This window comes from Protopterus annectens, chromosome 2.part1 (genome assembly GCF_019279795.1).
Source record: "Protopterus annectens isolate FY-2018-M chromosome 2.part1, PAN1.0, whole genome shotgun sequence".
Lineage (NCBI taxonomy): Eukaryota > Metazoa > Chordata > Ceratodontiformes > Protopteridae > Protopterus > Protopterus annectens.
In genome coordinates, this window is record NC_056729.1 from 1,011,916,207 (window position 1) to 1,011,934,242 (window position 18,036).

At 36.6% G+C, this 18,036-nt stretch overlaps 1 protein-coding gene across 3 annotated transcripts in view; it reads left to right on the top strand.

The window, feature by feature from the left end:
- SLC2A9 (solute carrier family 2 member 9) overlaps window positions 1–18,036 on the top strand; it is a 3,818,728-nt gene that overhangs the window by 3,224,820 nt on the left and 575,872 nt on the right. The window lies entirely within an intron of this gene.

Consider the following 18,036-nt stretch of genomic DNA (forward strand, 5'->3'; position numbering starts at 1 on the left):
TTGCACAGTTTTCTTAGGTGTCTGAGTCTGTTTATAGGGTGCAACCAATAAAAGCTAGTACTTCTGGTTCACACATACTGTATTAGCTAAACAATAAAGAATTTGCCTTGCACACACTTGGTAACTCTGTGACAATAAATACCTCCACCATCTTGAGTATCATAAAAGGTAATAACATTGTTAGCATATTACACGCATCATTATGCAGTTTGCCCCCCAAAGCATGAACTTATTCCCACAGAATCTATGAAGAGGTGGTGCTTTCCCCTGCCATAATTAAAAATCAGTTGTTTTGGCTATTACCATGCAGTTTTACAGTGTTTCTGTCAATACTGGCTCCATTCCAATTAAAACAAGTGTCAGCCACTTTTCTCCTGATGCTTGCTGTGGTGTCAGAATGTTGCTAGCCCTCATCAAGGAGATCTTACCAAGTGTGGCTGATACTGGCATCAAATTAAATGGAGCTAGTGTTGACAGAGATACTGTAAAATTGCATGGTAGTAGCCAAAGCAAGAGTTTGTGGGGCAACTGGTGCTTGATTAATATTGTCATTACTTTTTTCCATGCTGGAGCACATGAATACCTAACAGTTTAAGCATCATTCCATCTGTGTTGTTGTGGCTGAGTCTCCATAGCTAAACCTGCATCTAATATATTGCACATGGTTCCCATGCCTTGGACATATGAAACACATAATCTAATCATAATCTTGATCTGCATTACCTACTGAATATTCATCATCTAGATGTTGGGTGTGCAGGTGTGCATGCACGTTGTTACATTCTTTATATGCATTTGGTGCAGTGTGGCTCCTAAATCGTAGGTGTACTTCTGACTGCTATACAAGCCATAACTGTGCTGCATCCACAATATGAACTGCTATGAAAAGTCATTGACAGTTCAAGGATATGCATGCACATAAACTATTATGACTTGGTTTCCATTATGTGCAAGCTTGTCTGTGTATGTGCTACATACATCATCTGCATGTAACATAGGGTGCTCTGTATTTGTCATGAGGAAATGTAAACTATGTTTCAAATGTCATGCTGCAAATAGGTCCTATAGAGGTTGAAATTCCTTTTATTACACACTAGAAATGTATTATATATCTATGCATAACTACGCATAACAAATATGTTCTGAACCCTACTAACATCCCATTAAAGACCTGTCATGCTATAACAGCACCAATGTAGACAAGCAAAGCAGGTATGTGAACATGTGGGCATAAGGTTTGTGCCAAACCATTTGCACAGAGATAATAAGAGACACACAAAGACACAACAATGTGTGCATGCAGACAAAAGGGATGTAGCCAGCATTGTTGCATGGTTGTAAATATGAAGTAAAGTTCACTGATGAAGAAAGTGACTTGCTGCTCACTTCCTAGTACAGTTACAATATACATTTCAAAATCAGTCGGGAAATAAAGAACCACACGAATATAATTAGTACTGTCTCTGGGCATGGAAAGGTAGCCATGATGTCAAAGTAAAGCATGAATAATTTGAAGGGCAGAGCAAAATGCAAGGTACATGATACACACCTGCAGGAAGATAACAGGTGCTATTGATCATCCAGGATACTTATCTGACACTTTATAATCAGCTGCTCAGCAGCCTTATTTCCACAATTGCTCAACATGGCAAAAGCACTGCTGTGTTGTGCCACATAGGTATTTGTGTGACACTGGTGCTAGTGCATGCACCCCACCTAGTGACTCAGCTTTGTCAATAACATGTTCTTCGGTCAAAGCATGATAATAACCAGTAAGCATGTACTTGTAATAGTGTGCATACACGTGTGTGGGTGTGTTCCTCCCTTAGTGAGGGCAGTCATTGGCTGTGGCAGCCATGTCAGGCACTGTCTGTGTACAGAATGAACATTAGCACTAAAGAACAGGACCTCACTGCCGTTGCATCCTATGGGAACATTGATGCTATCATACAGCATGACATCCACACAGAGACTGTAGGGCTGCTGCGGCTCAGCATGGTACCATACTGCTATGACATCATATGACAGTACTGTTGATGTCAGTGAACAGTATCTTCAGGTCTCAGCAATTAGGGTCAGTCAACCAGTGGAATGTTTTAGCAATGTACATCATGGTCATTCAGGTCATATAGCTGAAGTGTCAAATCTAGAGGTTGGGACAGGTTACAATGTTTATGTTCTTACTGGATGGCACCCTGAATATGGCCGTACACCATCCCATTCAGTGGATTCCAACCTGTACAGCTAAGTTACTGGTAACTGTGGATATGTCAGCACAGCACTTGTACCATAAATATAACTAAAAGTATCACAGGCAATAATACCCTTCTAGCCTGCCAATATATCAAAGCAGTCATTTCCACTTACACTTAGAGCTGATCTTTTGAAATCCATCTCCCTGTTTTAGCCTGTATAAAGATAGGCTGTACACAGAAGTAAGTCACTTACACTGAGAGCAAATCTTTTCTTAATCAAGGCAGACTTACACTGATATCAAGTCTGTTTTAATCTGGCCTAATGTTTAACTGTATAATTAGGTAGTCTATTCCAGGTTTTACTGCGGTGGTAGTGCTGCAGTAGCGTTATCGCCTCACAGTAAGACTTTGTCCCATTCAATTCTCAGCTAGAGCGTCTTCTGTGTGAAAATATGCCTGAATGGGCGTACCTTCATTGAAGGCTGTGCATCAGAGCTGGCAACTTGGCACGTAAAAATCTGCTGCCAGTCATTAGTGGACCGGAGTTCCGCTGTGGCAACCCCTAACCGGGAAAAGCCAAAAGACACAACAACAACAACAACAGTCTATTCCAGGTGTTACTTACTTACTTACTCTGTCAGAGACTGAAACTGGATCTACCCATATAACCATATCCTTAAATTAATCCACAGATTCAGTTATTCATCCTTTAATCCATCTATCCGGAATCTCATATGTTTAGTTGCTGGCGTATTATTAAGAGTATTATTCTCCTGTGACCATCTGGCCAGTTTAGACAAGTTTTTTTGCTGAAATGCTGTATCTGTAAAAACATATAATTATTTTCCCCATTTTCAAGTCTCCTGCATACAGATTGTAGAACACTTCAGATGAAAAAGATACATTTTTATTTATTTTATTATTCGACATTTGTTAACCGGGTTAGTCTAACTGGGTAGAGACCCTTCTTCAGCGGAGACCTGAGGAGAAAAGCTCCACAAAAACAGTTACATAAAATTCAAATGGATACACAAAAGTTCCACAAAAACAGTAACATAAAATTTAAATGGATACACAAAAGCTCCACAAAAACAGTTACATAAAATTCAAATGGATACACAAAAGCTCCACAAAAACAGTTACATAAAATTAAAATGGATACACAAAAGCTCCACAAAAACAGTTACATAGAATTCAAATGGATACATAAAAGACTCACAAAACAGTTACATAAAATTCATATGGATACACAAAAGCTCCACAAAAACAGTTATATAAAATTCAAATGGATACATAAAAGATTCACAAAACAGTTACATAAAATTCATATGGATGCAGGAGAACAAAATTTTAAAATAACAAAGTATACGAAATATTATTCAAAGTATGAATCAAAAACAGTATAATTTTTTTTAATTTTTTTTTGACAGGAGTAGTATGAAAGAAGATGAGTCAGAAGAGTAGCAAAATGCAACCAGTATGAGATAGGATGGTAGCTAAAGAGAGAGGCCAAAGTGTGGAGGAGAGGCAGAGTAATCTAAGTTAGGCAATCATAGTAGGTAGGATTTAAGTGAAAGACTATAGTAGATAGGAATTAAGTGAGTGACTGTTGAGAGGGAGATTGACAGGCAGAGATAATAGTGGGTAGACTAGGAAGAGACTATTAAGCTAGGTATGGAAGATAGGAATATAGGATTATGTGCGGTCATTGCAGACGCATAGCCATTCCTTCTGGTAGGTAACTTTTAGTGCAGTTTTAAAGGAGCTGGAGTTAGTGATGGATCTGATGTGAAGTGGAAGTTTGTTCCAGGCTTTTGTGGTACAGTAGTTATAGAGTAGTTTGCTAGCATTTTTGTTGGGCATATAAACTCGTAGTACATACACAAAATACAACCTTAATAAGTATGGCCCTGGACAGAGCCCAGCTGGACACCCTGACTCTAACTTATAATTTCACCTGTTCATTTGCTGTATGATATCTGCTATGTCCTATTTGTAAGCCATGCAGCTATCCATATTATCAAGATTACATGTATACCTATTTGTTCTAATTTATTGATCAGAGTTTTGGGTATATCCATAACAAAGGGTGAAGATAGGTTTGTAAAAATTGCATCAGAACACATTTTTTTTTCATTTATCACTATTATATTATTACATATGATCATGTTACAGGTAGTCGTATACACATTGTGAAGATATTTATGGTTTCCAGTACCAACCTTCCCAGTTCTCACAATAGTTTATCCAAAATAATACCCCTCTTTATTATTTTCCACAACTAGAAAACAGACTTATTAGTGTGTATGACACTGGGTTTGTCCTATTCCCCTTTTATTTCCCTTTAAGGTGGGTTTAACAAGTGCATGTCTCAAATCCTGAGGAATCTATCCATACTTAAATGATCTAGTAAACAGGAGATGTGATTCCATCTCCTCATTGCCCATTGTTTGCTTTCAGTTTGCTAAGTCATTTTTCAACATAATCAAATTTACTTTCAGTATTTGAAGTTACCTGCATGTTGTTAGCACAAATTACCTCCCCATTTGTTTTGCATAAGATTGTGTAATGAATATGTTCATTTGACAGTAAATTTTAAAATATCCACACAGTTTATCAATTTATATGCTTTATTCCTTTTTTGCTTTTATGTCTTTACTCCTACCTGGGTTAACCAGTAACCTTTCCTCTAACTAGTATTTAACAAGATTTCCTTCTTAGTACTTTATAAGAGTATTCTTACTCTAAATATGCTATCCTCCACTGTACTAGATATAAATTATAATGTCTGTACATCTGTAAAAAAAAAAAAAAAAAAAAAAACTTTTTATTTCTGTTTGCTATTTGCATGTAATATATGATATGATATGTCACTGCCTATGCTTGGAGCTTTTCTCCCCGGGCCTCTACTGAAAATGGACATATATCCAGTTAGACTAGCCTGGTCAACAAATGTAAAATAAATAAAATAATATAAAATGGCTTCCTGTTAAGCTCAATCTCTTTATATAAATTATTTTCAAAAAAATCCTGATTTTGTTTTATACTATGTTCAGTTTGCATGTCCAAACTATTTATTGCAGTTTCCATAGTTATCACTTGATCTCATTTCTATTTCTTGCATTTTATATGCTGTTGGTTTTGCTGCTCTTGCATCACCACACTAGGAACATGGGAATGTGGCTAGTACTTCTGCTATGAGAATGTGATGATCTAATAGAGCATGTTAAAATCTTTTGAAGAAAATCATTATATTTCAACTACCTCCTAAAACACTGGCATTAAAATGTATAGCATGTTTGTCAATGTTCTCTAGTGGATGCATAAGTTGGATAGCATGCTTCTGGATGTTCACTAGGAGTCCCTTAACTTGGACAACATGATTCTGGATGTGCAGTTGAAGTCACTTAAGTTGGACATCCTGTTTCTGGATGTGAACTGGCAGTCTCTTTACTTGGATAGCATGTTTCTGAATATCCATTAAAAGTCTGTTAAGTTGGACAGCCTGTTTATGGATGTCTGCTAGAAGTCTATTAAGTTGGAGAACACATTTCTGGATTTCCAGTAACAGTCTATGTGGTGTGACATGCACCTTGTACAGATGTGATGATGCAGTTCCAACTCAACGATGATGCACTGAGATGGTATGACCTCATGAATACTTTTTCAAGCCTGGTGCAGAAACACTGCCAGTACAGCAGTCATTGTAGTCATTTTCTGTCTGTACACAAGCATTACATATTTTAGCACTTATAGTCATGTAAACCCTTACTTATACACACTACCCATCCAGGGCTAAATAGATGATTTCTTACTGTGAATTCTCCATCTCCTTACAGCTGTTGCTTAGGATTTGAGTCCATCCAAACATTTGCTAAAGGCAGGGTATGTGGCATATTCCCTACCCCAACAGGGTATGAATTATGGTTGTGACATTAGTTACAAGACTGAGGTACATGCTTATATGTGTAGCTAAAGTTGCAAGTTGACTATTGCATATTGAATCACTGCAAAATGAATGCAGTCTGCTTGGGTATAAATGCTCAACATTAATGCTGTATTTGGACACATCTCTTCAGTAACAGATCACTGGAGCAAGCCAATGAATACTTTTCACCAAAACAGAAACCTCTTGTAGCAGTCAGTCACTGTACAGCTGATTCTTGTAAGGAAAATCAGTCAGAATATTGTCATAAATACCACTCAAACAGCAACACAACAACTACAACACCGAGCTTCAAGAAGAAGCTTCTTTGAATGATCCTTAGGGACTCTCAGAAACACATATAGTGTAACCAAGACACCAAAAGGAAACCTATAGACAAAAAAGGAAAGCCATAACTGTTGGCTTCACCTTTAACAGGCGGACATATTCTTCCTAAGTAGAGGAAATGTAAGCCAATGGCTTGGCAGAGCCATCATATTTTCTGTAGTACAGGGCAAGGAATTCTAAAAAGAAACACACAAACAAGCAAATAAATAAAACATTTGAACCACTATATCCCACATGCCACTAAAGTTAACAGCCCTGTACGCAGGTTCAAAAATTAGACAGCTGTAGACAGGAAAACTCAGGAATGCCAGTGCAGTTTTTAAATGCATCAACCTCAGCAGAGTTCATGTAGTATTGTCCATATGTGGTGTCTAAAGCAGGCCATCAACAAAGTGTAGAAAAGGATAACTGGTATACCAAAAGAACTCTTCTTTTTAAAAACTCTGAAACCAGAATTTGTGATGTATGTTATTGCTGTCAGAGTTTAGTTTCATTGTGATTCACATTTATATTCCAATTGGTGTCTATTTAACACTGTTTATGATGCCTGACATTGGTTTTGTGTTTCAGTTTTGTGTTCCAGCTAGTCCTGATCATGCCTGAAAATGGTCTCACACCAGTGTACTTACCTAGTTAACAAATGTATAGATAAATAAAGGAGGAGGAAGAGGAAGACAGAAGTCAAGTGCCGCTCATTAGCATGAGTCAGGAGAATATATGTCCTGGCCAGTACTGAATAATGTCAGATGCTCATTAGCATGAGTCAGAGAATGCATGTCCTGGCCAGTACTGAATAATGTCAGATGACCATTAGTATGAGTCAGAGAATGCATGTCCTGGCCAGTACTGAATAATGTCAGATGACCATTAGCATGAGTCAGAGAATGCATGTCCTGGCCAGTACTGAATAATGTCAGATGACCATTAGTATGAGTCAGAGAATGCATGTCCTGGTCAGTACTGAATAATGTCAGATGCTCATTAGCATGAGTCAGAGAATGCATGTCCTGGCCAGTAATGAATAATGTCAGATGCCCATTAGCATGAGTCAGAGAATGTATGTCCTGGTCAGTACTGAATAATGTCAGATGCTCATTAGCATGAGTCAGAGAATGCATGTCCTGGCCAGTACTGAATAATGTCAGATGCTCATTAGCATGAGTCAGAGAATGCATGTCCTGGCCAGTACTGAATAATGTCAGATGCTCATTAGCATGAGTCAGAGAATGTATATCATGGCCAGTACTGAATAATGTCAGATGACCATTAGTATGAGTCAGAGAATGTATGTCCTGGCCAGTACTGAATAATGTCAGATGCTCATTAGCATGAGTCAGAGAATGTATGTCCTGGCCAGTACTGAATAATGTCAAACGCTCATTAGCATGAGTCTGAGAATCCATGTTCTGGCCAGTACTGAATAATTTCAGATGACCATGAGTATGAGTCAGAGAATGCATGTCCTGGCCAGTACTGAATAATGTCAGATGACCATTAGTATGAGTCAGAGAATGCATGTCCTGGCCAGTACTGAATAATGTCAGATGACCATTAGTATGAGTCAGAGAATGCATGTCCTGGCCAGTACTGAATAATGTCAGATGACCATTAGCATGAGTCAGAGAATGCATGTCCTGGCCAGTACTGAATAATTTCAGATGCCCATTAGCATGAGTCAGAGAATGTATGTCCTGGCCAGTACTGAATAATGTCAGATGCTCATTACCATGAGTCAGAGAATGTATGTCCTGGCCAGTACTGAATAATGTCAGATGCTCATTAGCATGAGTCAGAGAATGTATGTCCTGGCCAGTACTGAATAATGTCAGATGCTCATTAGCTTGAGTCAGAGAATGTATGTCCTGGCCAGTACTGAATAATGTCAGATGCTCATTAGCATGAGGCAGAGAATGCATGTCCTGGTCAGTACTGAATAATGTCAGATGCTCATTAGCATGAGTCAGAGAATGCATGTCCTGGCCAGTACTGAATAATGTCAGATGCTCATTAGCATGAGACAGAGAATGTATGTCCTGGTCAGTACTGAATAATGTCAGATGCTCATTAGCATGAGTCAGAGAATGTATGTCCTGGCCAGTACTGAATAATGTCAGATGCTCATTAGCATGAGTCAGAGAATGCATGTCCTGGCCAGTACTGAATAATGTCAGATGCTCATTAGCATGAGTCAGAGAATGTATGTCCTGGCCAGTAATGAATAATTTCAGATGCCCATTAGCATGAGACAGAGAATGTATGTCCTGGCCAGTACTGAATAATGTCAGACACTCATTAGCATGAGTCAGAGAATGTATGTCCTGGCCAGTACTGAATAATGTCAGATGCTCATTAGCACGAGTCAGAGAATGTATGTCCTGGCCAGTACTGAATAATGTCAGACACTCATTAGTATGAGTCAGAGAATGCATGTCCTGGCCAGTACTGAATAATGTCAGATGCTCATTAGCATGAGTCAGAGAATGTATGTCCTGGCCAGTACTGAATAATGTCAGATGCTCATTAGCTTGAGTCAGAGAATGCATGTCCTGGCCAGTACTGAATAATGTCAGATGCTCATTAGCATGAGTCAGAGAATGTATGTCCTGGCCAGTACTGAATAATGTCAGATGCTCATTAGCATGAGTCAGAGAATGTATGTCCTGGCCAGTACTGAATAATGTCAGATGACCATTAGCATGAGGCAGAGAATGCATGTCCTGGCCAGTACTGAATAATGTCAGATGCTCATTAGCATGAGTCAGAGAATGTATGTCCTGGCCAGTACTGAATAATGTCAGATGACCATTAGCATGAGTCAGAGAATGCATGTCCTGGCCAGTACTGAATAATGTCAGATGCTCATTAGCATGAGTCAGAGAATGCACATCCTGGCCAGTAAAGAATAATGTCAGATGCTCATTAGCATGAGTCAGAGAATGTATGTCCTGGCCAGTACTGCATAATGTCAGATGACCATTAGCATGAGGCAGAGAATGCATCTCCTGGTCAGTACTGAATAATGTCAGATGCTCATTAGCATGAGTCAGAGAATGCATGTCCTGGCCAGTACTGAATAATGTCAGATGCTCATTAGCATGAGATAGAGAATGTATGTCCTGGCCAGTACTGAATAATGTCAGACACTCATTAGTATGAGTCAGAGAATGTATGTCCTGGCCAGTACTGAATAATGTTAGATGCTGATTAGCATGAGTCAGAGAATTTATGTCCTTGCTAGTACTGAATATTGTCAGATTTTCTTTAGCATGTGTCAGAGAGTGTAGGTCCGACCATTCTGGCCAGCAGTGAATAATGGATAGTAGTTTTGGGCAGTACTGAATAATGAACAATGGTCCTGGCTAGTGCTGAATAATGACTGATGGTTCTGCCCAGTACTGAACAGTGGCCGATGTTCTCTGTCACTATTTAATAATGACTGATGGTCCTGACCTCTACTGAATAATGGTGGTAGTCTTGGTCAGTAGTGAATAATGGCCACTGGATACTTTCTACTCTACTGCATTTGCCATCTTTTATCAGGAATACACTTTTTATAGGGAGACATGAGGCCAGAGGTTACTATTAAAATATGAATGATCTTAAAAATGATTTCTTAACCAGAGGATATGATTCAAACATGTTACATATGATCCTGGATCCCATTAGAGGTTCTAAAATTAACAATGACCCTATATGGAATAGCCTTACACTTGATATTTCAGTACAATTAAAGCCATTATGTATGTAATGAATAAAGGCTTGTTGCTTGGGAAAGCTATCTTTTTTCATGATTTTTGGGAATTATTGTGACTAAGCTCATCAATGAAGTTTTAAGACCACTAGTTTCTCTGTTTCTTTATTATTTCCTCAACACTCATGGTGGTGAGATTGGAACTAGACAGATCACTATGCTTGTTCATTTTTTATCTTTTTTAGGCATTCTCTCCAGCACTGTCACACTGAAGTCAGTCACAGCAAATCTCTTGGGGGTATCTAGCAACACTCAGAAGGCATCCGTCTGACACATCTGTTTTTCATATATGTGTGGCATTGGGTTGCTGAATAACATGTGCATGCACTGTGTCTGTGCCATAGATGACTGATGCACTTATCATGTATTTATGCAGTGTGATCACACATCAGCTGGGCATGAATGGAATTATATGCATGAATGTCACCGGTAATTAATTTGTCATTGAAGATATATGTTGCACTAGTGATAGCTAAAGTGTGTAAGAATTCAGCTGCAGTATTGATCCACTGTATAATTAAGCTTTTGGAGCCATGCAGATGAAGAGTCCGTAGGCTTTATCAGGCAGTTAACAAAGTGGATATCAAATTGGTGCCCATTACAATCTTCTGTAAAACACCTCTTGGAAGTATAAAAACCGCTGTGTCTTTTTTGGTTTGCAGAGGGATGAGCTTGTCACGTCCATCCTTGACTTTCATTTGTCTACAGAAATCACAGAGAAGGCCTAGAGTATGCCAAGCCACGTGGCATTTGTTAAACTAATACAGCTTTGTTAGGCCTGAATAAAATAATAAGCATAAGAGCTGTACTGAACTATCTGGTTGAGGCTGTTTATTTTATTTACTTAATGAATGATTTAATTCATTTATTATGCATATGCATGCATGCTTTGTTATTTGGGGCTAATGTACTGAACTATATTTCAGTAGTAGTACCCGTGCATAATTTTACAATGGATTAATCGACTATAATAACAATATAACATTTTGCCATGTACTCAATGAATTGCATTTTTAGGTTAAGTACACCATGCAAATGCTAGTGTTTTGCAATATTTAAATAGGTAATGTAAGTCAAAACCTGATGGAATCTTCTATTTGCAGTATTTGTCTTATATTGAACATAGCAGACAATTTTCTGGTGACACTAGAAGCATTGCAAGGGATTTAGACACAGTTTGCAGGAAAAGTAATAGTGGGGGCACATTAGACTCTCTAGTTGGGGGAGGAGGGAGATGTGTTAAATTTTAATGGAGTGTGTTGTACAGAGGTAAGAGGGTACCTTGGGGGATTCTTTCAGATATTTCCCTTGAGACTCAACCAGCAACACTTGGATTTCTGAATGCAAAGTCAGAATACCTTTCTTAATAGTGACTGATACATTGAAGATATGTGACAGTGAACTTCAACTCTTGGTTCCAGGATATAAAAAAATAGTTACTTCAGTTTTGTTTCTTATGAAGACACCTAGAAACACCTAAGAACAATGAGGATGTCTGTGACCTGAGATCGTGTTTACTTTAGATTGGTTAATCTGCCAGCTAGGTTTAAGCATGTAAATATGAAGGATTCAAGCAGGTGTTCTATCTTTTCCTTAACTGGAAGACATTCTGCTTTCAATAATACTGAAGAGAGGTGCTCCTCTGTGGAGGGGGGGGGGCAAGAACTATTTTAAAGAATATCAGAGTCTATTGGAGTGACATTAGAAAGAGTTTAGGTTTTCTTTTGAGGCAACAATAATTACATGTAGGTCTAATTCAAGCTGCGATAATAAAACTTTCCAGTGTATCATTAATGATGCCTGTCATTAATGAGTTAAATCTTGGGAATTACTTGTTTGCTTCTGTTTGAGTAAATTGGTGGATTTTTTGTGGTGTTTTTCTCTTCCCTAATGTGGTGCAACTATGGAGTATGTCAAATATGTCAGTTTGGTGGTATGGGTGCTTGCCTCTCTGTAAAAACTATTAGTTTGAATTTAATGAATTGGTTTCAATGATTTGTGATCAAGAGTGTGTGTGGATTCCATGCTTCTTTAGTGGAAATGTTACTCAATCTTCATAAGAGGTAACTTTTGAGATTTCCAGCTTTAGAAAAACTGTGTATTGATTAGTCTTGGTTTGCTCTATGGAATGCTTGAAAGTGAGGAACTATTCTAAACAAGATACCAATATATTTAAAGTGAAATGTGGTTTGTACATGGAATTTAAGTAGGTTTTGACAGTCATACAGTGAGAATCAAAGTTAATACAGTATTAATAAAAATCCATATTTTTGTTTAAAATTTTTTTTGATTATAGATAAAGAGACAAAGGATGGTATATGATCATGCTATTAACATATTGGATAATTTTAATTTATTTAGGTCTGAGAGGACTCTGCTAAGAAAAAATAGAGGGGAGCATAGGAGAAAGGTCTGAATCCTGTGTAACCTATTGAAACAAAAATGTTGAATGAAAAATTATGAATCCTGCCTTGACCAAAGAGGGTCAGCTAAGGAGGTAGCTCGAGGGCCATTTTGTTAGTTCAGTGCTGGAGCCTGCTGTTGAGTTACAATGACTGCCATTCATAATCTTACTTATTGTCGTACCTTTGGTTGTGTTGTGAAAGAGACAACTGACACAAAAGATACATCTTTCGTGGATTATGTTGTTTTATACATGAGTGTGTGTGGTATTTGCATTTCATTTGCATACATCACATGTGCACTGGTGCTTGACATTTCATTAGCATACATTGTATATATACTGGTATGCATATGTACTGAATCTTTGTTGTCATTGTACATGTTTCTCTGTACTGAGCTTTTCTATGCGGAGAACGTTTTTTACTCCACATTCCTACCATGTGGATTGAGCACAGGCTTTAGGAATTTCACTTACAGTTTTAAAACATTTTTCGGTAACTGCTCTGTATTCAAAACTGAGTATGTTTCTGACATGTGCAGTCGCTGTTTTTATAGGGAGAAGCAATATCAAGAATTTTTACAGATAATGTGCCACTATAATAATATACTTTGAATTTGTTAGGTGAGACACTTTTTATCTCTCTTTCATTTTGAGAGTTTTTGACTGAAGTTGACTTAACTGTAATTTGTAAATGCAGAATATAAATAGACTGTCATGTACTCAGAACCTTTTGAAATGCATTAAACTAAGTCTAAACTGGCAGCATATATGATGAAGATGGTCATTTCCTTTGGGTATAGAGACTGAGAGAATTACATGATTTTAGGTTGTGGAAATGATGTCTATGAATTATGCAGTTAAATAGTGCTCTACATCCATAAAAAGACTGCTGGATGAAAATAACATAAGCATATTTAAATGCAGTGTTAATAGCTGCCTTTTAGATCTTCAGAGTATGGTTAGTAAAATGGCTTTTCTTCTCAATGAGGCTTTTATTCCAACAGTTTTAAATCCAGTTATCTTTACAATAACTACTTAATTAATAAACAGTCTAATTAATGGAATTAAATTAACATCAGCTGACAGATGTTTTATTTTGCTCATATAGTGAAATGAGTGGCAAGTCTTCTGTATAGCTGCTTTTTATAATGTGGAAATTAGCTCTACAGTCTGCTAACTGTTTATTTAGCTCCGACTTTCTTTGAAATCATGATCTGAGGATAAATACAATAAAGGTTTTCTTTCTGTCAGACCATGAAAATAATTCATTCAACGGTGATAGACGAGTGCTAGAAGGTGGATGCACCCTTTTTAGAGTGCATTTAAAAAGAATGAACATGCACTATAAAAAGGAATCATCCTTGCTCACTGCTTTAGGAATAAAATATCTTTTTGGTAACAGTGGTCAGTAAAAAAATGAGGTCTGTAATGTTCATATTCAAATGCATTTATTAACTTATGCTACGCAGAACTAATACAGAGCCAGATATGTGTTACATCTATCCCTTAAAACTCTGCTATTGGTTAGAAAAATATAAATAGGAAGCTCTGTTTTGCCAGACTACATAGCAAGAAATGCAATTTAATTGTAACAATCTGCAGAATATGGACATAGATGATATAAAACAGGAGAAGAAAACGTAGTTTCAATATCTTACAAAACTCAAAAGTGAATCTAAGATTGAGCCAATTGCTCATGGGACAGGGACAGTATAATCTGTCCTTTAAACATCTTGTGTCTGATCTCATTAATGGTGAAATAAAACAAATGGCTGATACAGTTTATACTTCTAAAATTCAAGTTATGATATGATTTTACCCATTAAAATGCTTACCATATTCATTACCTATCAGTGAAAGAAAATATCAGAAAATGAGACAAAAACACCATGCAGGTATATATTGCAATGCTACTATGACTGATAAGCCTTCACTAGTGTGAATAAAAGATTAATCAGGGCTAGAAGAGAAGAAGCAGCAATATCAAAGATGAGAAAAGAGACCACAAGAGAACACATTAAAGCACAATCTGTTTGACGGCCAGATGGTGAAATGGCCTCACATTTGAAAAAATAAAGATTAATGAAGGAAAGCAACTGTAACAGCCACTGAGGCTGTTAATGTAATTAATTTAGCTATCTTATAGTGAAATTATGAAAGGCTAGCTAAGTAATTAAAGAATAATCCGTACAACTGATATTATGCTATACAGTTTCTTGTAAACATGACTGAATTGCTGAAACACATTCATAAATGTAGATTTTTCCATTTTTATACCAAATTTATGTTTGCTTGCGACTGAATGTTAAATGTTGGTATGTGTCCAGAAAGTTAAGTTTAAAGAAAGTTTTATAATTCGTATATGTTTAGATGCCAACACATTTTGTTACAAAGTTACTATATTGACATAACCATCTTGAATGTGGAGAGAAAATATTAAATGCCGGTATAGATGTGACTTTGATCTCAACATATCAAACATGCCTGTGTACATCTGTGGTCTGCAGTATTAGGAAGGAAATATGTTTATTTATTGTTTTAGTCCCATGTGTTTGACAACCTACAGCTTTATATAAGAGTAGCTAAAAATGCAGTTTTATAAACTTTTCATAGAGTTTACTTGTGCATTGCAAATACACAATTTTGACAGCCTCTGTCAGCTCTCAGCTTGACAACCTGATGTAACAAAAAGAATGCTTACATTTTCATAAATATTGCTGTAAAGTGCTGAAGTAATAAGGTTGTATTCTCTACTAGAGGCATACTAAATGGCATGGTTAATGTCCAGTTTTATTCCCCAGAGTTTTGAAAATAGTCACCTTGTAATTCTCAGTCAGCTGCTGAACCTACCAAAAATGTCATTTAAGTAGTTGTACTCAACAATCCTGAAGTCATTTTTGGAAAGGATTGAAAAGTATACTGTTCTTGCAGTACACAATATTTTAAAAGAGATGAATCTTCCCATTTCCTATCTAATCATCATGAGGCAACTAAAAGATCTGGCTATAAATTATTTTAATAACTCTGAACTTAAAGAAGAGGACTTAAATATATCTCGTAATCTGTGGGAAGCTCTGTTACAGGACAGAAAATATATAACCACCTCATATAAATTGATAAAAGAGAGGACATATAATAAACACATTCTCTTATCGAATTACTGGAGGGAGAAATTAGTATTGGCAGATGACAGTAAGATATCGGAGGCATTTAGTCTAACATTAAAGTCAGTATCCCTTCAAAAATTAGTATTTACGCAACTGATGATATTTAATAATGCCTACTATACTCGTCTTACTCTTCACAAATTTGATTCGAAGAATTCACCTAAATGCCCACAATGCTTAGATCAGACAGCTGACTTGTTACACATGTTCTGGAGTTGCAAGTGCATTTATAAATTGTGGAATTCATTAAAACTGCAGCTACAAAAAATGGGCTACCAAAACTCAACACTCTCTTGGGAATTTATGATCCTTCATATTCCCCGGAGAATTTAGATAAATCAAGAAGGATCGTAATCATGAATATTTGCTTATTAATGAAATTGTACATAGCCTCAAATTGGCTAAACCCGGCCCAGACATCGTGGGAAAATTTTAGATTGTTAGCAATAAGACATATTTTAGTGCATAAATTGTTAATCAGTGACCACAAGAAAAGCATAAACAGTATAAAAATATGGGAGCAAATTTTCAACATTGTGTTGGCCTAGAGGTTCCTATCCACTTTCTCTCAGGGCACATAGTAATAGTACAGAATCAATCTTAGATTAGTTATAGGTTGTAAGGATAATACAGATTGTTGGCTTTGGTTTTTTTTTTTTTTTTTTTGTTAGTGTTGTATTTACTGTTAATAATTGATGTTGACATACAATGTGGATGTAACCATTGGAAGTAATCATGTACATATTGTATATATAGAGTTGATTTGTAATATTGTTTTGAAAAATAATTAAAAAGGATTATTGAGAAAAAAAAAAAGAAAAGTATACTGTTCTTCTTCATTGCTTAATATCATATCTCATGCAAAACGTGAAAAATGGACCAAGATGGTAACAACATGATACATGCTACCTGTTATAAATTGATACATCTCAACCTAAACAAGTGTTTTACATTAATAAGGCTTTTATAGTTGTGTGTGTATGCTTATGCTTGTGTTTTTATGATGTTTGTATATCAGTATCTCTCTCTCTCTCTCTCTCTCTCTCTATATATAATATATATATGTGTGTGTGTGTGTGTGTGTGTGTGTGTGTGTGTGTATGTGTGTGTGTGTGTGTGTGCATGTGTGTGCATGTGTGTGTGTGTATGTATGTGTGGGGCAGTGAGTAAGTTGTCTCATGAAATGGTAGTGTTATAGAAAGAGGTTTTTTTAACGCAAGGTACACGGTTCGGGTTAGGGTTAAGAGTAGGTTTAGGACAAGCATCAAGAAAATAGAAATAATCACTGCAAAACTTGTAAAAAGGTTACATTGGTTTTATCTACTTTGGCATTTCGCCTGTATCAATAAAACGCTTGGAAAGTGGCATCGGAGTTGAGCTTTTATCTCGTTGGACACTTTGGTTATTTAGGACAAGCATGCATTACTTAGGTGGAACAGGGAGTGAAATAACAGGCAAACATTAAAAAAATGTGTAAGTAGTGATTTCCCAACATGTGGGTAGAAACAACTGTGGAATTCAGTTTTGGAAATATAAACTTAATGAGTTGAAACTTCATCTACCTTACACTCGATTATGAGTAGGGAAGAGTCCGTGTGTGTGCATGTGTGCGTGCGTGTGTGCGTACGTGCGTGCGTGCATGTGTGTGTGTGCATAGATGTATATAATATATACTATCACAACAGCCATTTGATAACCCCGTTCCCTGACTCTGTAAATTTATACATTTTATTTCTTACTTAACAATATAATTCCACTTAGCAAATATGAATTACTCAGGTGCTTATAAACACATTATAGATATATGATGTATATATACAGTACACACACACACACACACATATATATATATATATATATATATATATAAAATTTTAGATTTAGATGATTTACCTTCAGTTGGTTGACTAACACAAATGACATCTTGAAGGTAAACCACTTTACATTAAAAATGGAAAAATCAATGTCCTAGTATGCATGCACCCCTTGGTTAACTCTGAGACTGAGAAATACCCAGGGAAAGGGAATATTCTTCGAACTGGGAATTGTCAGTCTTGTGCACCACTCAACTCACTGTATAGTAGACCAAATGTGGTCAATTAAACAGGTATCGACCTAACCAACAAAACACATAAAAATATAAATATCTATGTGCATAATATATATATATATATATATATATATATATATACATACATATAAATCTATGGATCTACTTCACTTGACCTAAAACTCATTTGACTGAC